The following is a 6031-nucleotide window of genomic DNA, read 5'->3' on the forward strand; positions in this document are numbered from 1 at the left end:
AAGGCAGGAAGGGGTAGAAAGCCAGACGAAAGGAAACTGGGCACCCCGGTGGAAATGAGGAGAGTGCTGACACATAGTTAAGAACACAACCAGTGTCATAGAACATTTTGTGTATGAACCATTGCCTGGAAAACTCATTTGCTATGTAAACTTTCATCTAACCAAGACACCCCAACCCATTGCCATTGACTTCATTCTGACTCATAGAGGGCCCGTTGGGTTGATTCCAATTCAGTGAACTTGTGATCCAAGGCAGTCAGTCTTTATGGACGCAGACTGCCTAATCTTTCAACTGAGGAGCAGCTGGTGAGTTTGGATCACCGACCTTTTGGTGAGCAGCCAAATATCTTAACCATTACATCACCAGAGCTCCATAACTTAAATTAAAGCGCCATATAAATAAGTAAATAAAGGATTATTGAGAAATCTGCCACTCAGCATAAAGTCCATATTTAGCATTCAATGAAAATTATTACCTTTGTAAGGAAGCCAGAAAAATAAGACCCAAACCATGAGAAATTTGCAACAAAAGACCTCTTTAAAATGTTAACTAGCAAAGATGTCACTATGAAGACTAAGGTATGCACCTGCCCCAAGCTATGGTATTTTTAGTCACTTCATATGCACGTGAAAGCTGGACAATGAACAAGGAAAAGCAAAGAACAGTTAATGCCTTTGGATTGTGGTGTTGGTGAAGAATACTAAAAATATCATGGACTGCTAGGAGAACTAAAAAATCTGTGCTGGAATATGGGCAGCTGAAATCATCCATGGAAACAAGAATGACCAGACTTTGTCTCACCTACTTCCCTAGAGAAGAATATCATGCTTGGTAAAGTGGAGGGTCAGCGAAAAAGGGGAAGGCACTCAATGAGATGGATGGACACAGTGGCTGCAACAGTGGGCTCAAGTATAGCAAGGATTGTGAGGATAGTGCAGGACCAGACTTGATGGCAACAGGTTTGGTTCTTTTTAGTTTAGAGTTATCTCTCAAAAACCAAGGACACAGACTACATTCATTGAATAAAGTTAAATTCTTTACCCCACAGTATATTTTAAAAACACAAACAAAAAACTGCAGTTTCTGGGTCATGATAGATTGAGAAACAGTAAAGGACACAGCCAGCCGTTCAGAAAACAGACTGTGGCTGTAGAAGTGTCAGGGTCCTATCTAAGCAGCATGAGGTTGATTTTGAGTCACAGCAGATGAGTTTAGTCTGGTTTGTCTGAGTGTGTTAATGTTATCCAAGGTTAACTGCTTTTTATTGTAAACCTAATGAATATATGTTTGTTGTAAGAAAACCTTACCCAAAAAAGAAGTATATAAAGAAGAAGATGAAACTTCTCTTATTTCCTCATCACACACCCCTAAGATAAACCACTGTGACACACCGTTCCTTACATATCATAAGTCGGAAGCCGTGGTGGGTGTGGAGTGGTTAGTGTCCAAGCACTTTCACCACTGAGCCACTAGGCTCCTCTGGAGTGTAATAGGTGCAGTTTGGCCAAGGAACCCAGAAAATACCAGATTTTGCCCTGAGCTTGGTACTTGCTGGACAATGAGAAATGAGTGAAGACAAAGAAAAGGAAAATAACACTATTTCTGCAGAAATTTCACCTCAGGACAGGAAACTCTGGTAAATGAGGCAGAGTGTGTGGTTTATGAAGGAGGCTAAAGAGCTTTGCCCATTGCCCAAAGCCCAAAGTGGATTTTACCTCATTTCCTGAGATGTGAATGCAATGATAGAAATCAATAAAAGTAGAAGGGTAGAGAGAAGGCAAGAGGGCTGAGTCCACTGACACAGGTCAAATGTGCTCAAGTCCTGTGTAATAGAGGACTGGCCTGAGATTAGTTCTTGGGAACTATGGGAGCTAAATAAGTATTTGCAAGCATCTATTGAGATGCTCATCGGAAGGAAGATGGGGCAATCTACTTCTGTAGTGATACTGCCTCAGAAACCCAAAGAGGGGTCGCTATGAGTCGGGTTGACTCGATGGCACATAACAATAACAACAACAACATTGAGATGCTCAAGGGCTCTGATGGTGTTGTGGTTAAGGTACATGACTGCTAGCCAAAAGGTGGATGGTTTGAAACCCACCAATTGCTCGGCAAAAGAAAGATAAGAGAAGATGGAGAAATGGACAGACAAGCTACACAGACCCTCTTCCAACAAAGAAAGGAGAAACCAATTGACAGAGATATAGAAGAGAATCCTGGAGCTCTGAGGTTTGAAAGGAAGTATACAGAAGTGGATTGGGCACCAACTAGGGGAAAAACCTGAATGAAAACAGTGAGTATGGAGACAGTCAGAGCTGCAGACTGTCAGCTACTCTGACGGGACCAACAGCCTGAATATTCCCAAGTGGTGCTGGGGCCAGAGAATTGACCTAAAGATCAGCCCTGGTCACCAGGGGCTGTTGGGACAACTGCACTGGTGGCCTATGACTAGGAAGGGAAACAGCAAGGAGGGAGACAACCTGAGCTGTGGACTTTCTGCTGTCCTGAGGACGTAGCCATTTCAATTGTTTACAAGCAGTGGCCATTTTGGATTTTAAAGTGACAGCATTTTCATTTGGATTCCAGGGATCAAACAATAGGCTCTGTTGCCAAGGATGGCAGGGACATACAGGAGGCTGACAATGGGAAAGGATACAGGTGGTGAGTGTGTAAGTGCTGCCAACCAGTGAATAGAGGAGCACAGCACAGTACCCTGCTTACGTGGATAACACACAAAGAAAACAAAAATTGTGGGCAAGTCACTCCAACATACAATCACCAATTAAATATGAACACAAAAACGTCACAATGCCTCAGAGACAACAGAGCATCACAGTCCACACAAAGAAGCAAAACAAAGCAGAAGAAACAAGGGACCAGGATACAGACCCAAAACACATCCCTGAGGAAGACACAGCATTGGAACTCTCAGATAAGGAATTCAAATGAATTATATTTAGGTACCTTCAATGAATTGAGAGACAGATAAAGGAAAACACTGACAAAATTGAGGAAAACACAAAGAAGACCCTAGAACAATTTTGAAAGACAGTACAAGAACAAAATTACAAAATAAATGAAAAAATAATGATACAAAATCTACAGACAGAAATCCAGAAGATTAATACTAAATTTTCAGAAATAGACAACACATTGAACAGGCAAAGGAGTAGGATCAAATCAATAGAAAACAGAATTAGTGAGATTGAAGGCAAATATCTCAATACTTCTTCGGAAAGAGATCAATCACAAAAATAGATCAAAACAAAATGAAGAAAGCCTAATGTTCATGTGGGATACCATCAAAAGGAATAACTTACATGTAATCAGAATTCCAGAACAGGAAGAGACAAACAAAACCACAGGGAAAAAAAAATGTCAAAGATTTGTTGAAAGAGAATTTTCCTGGTATGATGAAAGATGAGAATATATCCGTTCAAAAAGTTCAACAAACTCCAAACAGGAGAGACCCCAAAAGAAAATCACCAACACATATCATCATCAAACTCACCAAAATCAAAGACAAAGAAAGAATCCTGAAAGCAGCATGGGAAAAAAGAAAAGTTACCTAAAAGGGGCAACCAACAAGATTAAGCTTGGATTTCTAAGCAGAAATCATGCAGGAGAGAAGATAATGGGATAATACATATATAAAGCCCTGAAAGAGAAAAATTTCCAACCAAGAATTATGTACTCAGCAAAATTGTCCCTCAAATATGATGGTGAAATTGGGATATTTCCAGATAAGCAGAAATTAAAGGAATTTGTTAAAACCAGACCAACCTTACAAGAGATGCTCAAGAGAGTCCTCTGGACAGAGAACCAACACAGCCAACAATAACTGACCATTAACACACATGATGACATAACCCAGAAACCAACCCAGTTATAGAAGTATCCAAAGTAAATAAGTCTACAAGATTGTAAACAGGGAACCAGAGACAGCAATTGACAAATGAGGACAGCTACAAACCAAAAAGAGGGGAAAAAAAAACTGTGTCATTATAAACTTCTAGATGGTAGGGAAGTCAAGACAACTACAAGATAGAACGGACTATTCTAAACTTGGAAAGAAAACTATAAATCATAGGGTAACCTCAAAGAAAAATTAAAAACCTTCACATCAAAATGAAAAAGAGGACCAGCACAATTATTTAGCAAATACTAAAACAATAGCAACAAAGGAAGTGATAACACAATTCATAAACAAAACGAGCTCAGCACAGAAAATTATATAGAACAAAGAAATCAACACCATGAAAAAGCACATAAAAAAATGACAGCAACAAATTCATACTTGTTGATAATTACATATCTGGCAAGGGACCTATCTCTAAGATTTAAAGAAAACTCCAACATTTCAACAGCAAAGGGATTAACAATCCAATTGAAAAATGGGCAGAAAACATGAATGGACACTTCACCAAGGAAGATATTCAGGTGGCCAGCTAATACATGAAGAAATGTTCATGATCATTGGCCATCAGAGCAATGCAAAACAAAGCAACAATGAGATAGACCATTTCACCCCAGCACTGATGGCCAGGTTCAATGAGACAGAAAATAACAAATGGTAGTGGGGATGTGGAGAGACTGGGACTCTCATACACTGCTGGTGGGACTGTGAAGTGATACAACCACTGTGGAAAGCAGTATGGTGATTCCTTAGAAAGCCGGAATTGGAGATACCATTTGACCCAGCAATCCCATTACTAGATATATATCCTAGAGAGGTGAGAGCCAGGACAGGAACAGATATATGCACACCCATGTTCATCACAGCACTATTTACAATAGCTAAAAGATGGAAACAACCTACGTGCCCATCAGCAGAAGAATGGGTAACCAAACTATGGTACATACACACAATGGAATACTATGCAACACTAAATAATAATGTAGAGTCAGCAGAATAGCGCATAACATGGATGAACTTAGAGGACATTATGCTGAGTGAAATAAGTCAATCACAGATGGACAAATATAGTATTAGTTTGTTGTTTTGGACTGTCCAGGAAAGGTTTATATATGGAAGGAAACTTTCTTTCTTGGTTGCCAGGGGTGGGAGGGGAGGGGAGGCAACACTGAAAAAAAAAAAAAAGAATGCATTGACGGATGTCATTTTAGTTTTGTGTATTTCACTGTATGTAAATTATATTTCAATAAAATGCATTTAAAAACAGAAAGAAAGAAAGATGAGGCAGTCTCCCTCCTTAAAGATTTACAGCTTTGGAAACCCAATGTAGGTCACTATGAGTCTGAATGGACTTGATGGCAGTGAGGTTTTTTTGTTTTGTTTTATTTTGAACTGAGATGCTCAAGGAGGTCTGTAAGCCTTGGACACTGCTTGCTATGAGTCGGAATGGGTTCCATGGCAATGGGTTTGGAATATTGAGGTGCTCATACTGCCTCGGAAACCCAAGGAGGGGTCGCTATGAGTCGGGGCCCACTCGACGGCACATAACAACAACAACAACAACATAGATGTTTGGAATCGACTGGAAAGCCATTCTTTGCTCTTTGGAATGGAACATTCAAACACACTTTTTTTCCAACTGGTTCCATGGTGTAATGGTGAGCACTCTGGACTCTGAATCCAGCGATCCGAGTTCAAATCTCGGTGGGACCTTCAACCTTGATGCAAGTAAAGGGTTCTCTTTTAAAGCTCCTTAAACAGTGAATGAAATTTGTTAAGTCCTTTCACTGCCCTCGCTCCTCGAGGTAATTTATGAGCAAGAAAGGGCCTGGTGGATGGGGTCAGCAGGAGGGGAGCTCGGGGCTCCAGCTGCTCCGCCCCCTCTCGCCCTTCACGCTCCACGCGGCCTCGTGCCTACCTCACAGTCCTGTCCCGGGTCCGCTCGCCTCCTCCTCAGGAATTGGGGTCCCAGAAACCCGAAGAAAATAGCTGGGGAAGGAAGAGAGACAGGAAACAAGAAAGGAGAAAGTAGGGAATGGGAGGAAGAGTGATAGAGCGTTCACAGCGGCGGTTTCAGCTGCTGGGTTTGGACGACCGCAGCTCCTCACTGTGGC

General features: G+C 41.1%; 1 non-coding gene across 1 annotated transcript; it reads left to right on the plus strand.

Moving 5' to 3' along the window:
• Window positions 1-5558: 5558 nt before the first annotated feature.
• TRNAQ-CUG lies at window positions 5559-5630 on the plus strand. The gene has a single exon. It is a non-coding gene; the product is annotated as a tRNA-Gln (tRNA).
• Window positions 5631-6031: the final 401 nt, after the last annotated feature.

Source organism: Orycteropus afer, unplaced genomic scaffold (genome assembly GCF_000298275.1).
Source record: "Orycteropus afer afer isolate SDZICR_OR568_19922 unplaced genomic scaffold, OryAfe1.0 scaffold00010, whole genome shotgun sequence".
NCBI lineage: Eukaryota > Metazoa > Chordata > Mammalia > Tubulidentata > Orycteropodidae > Orycteropus > Orycteropus afer.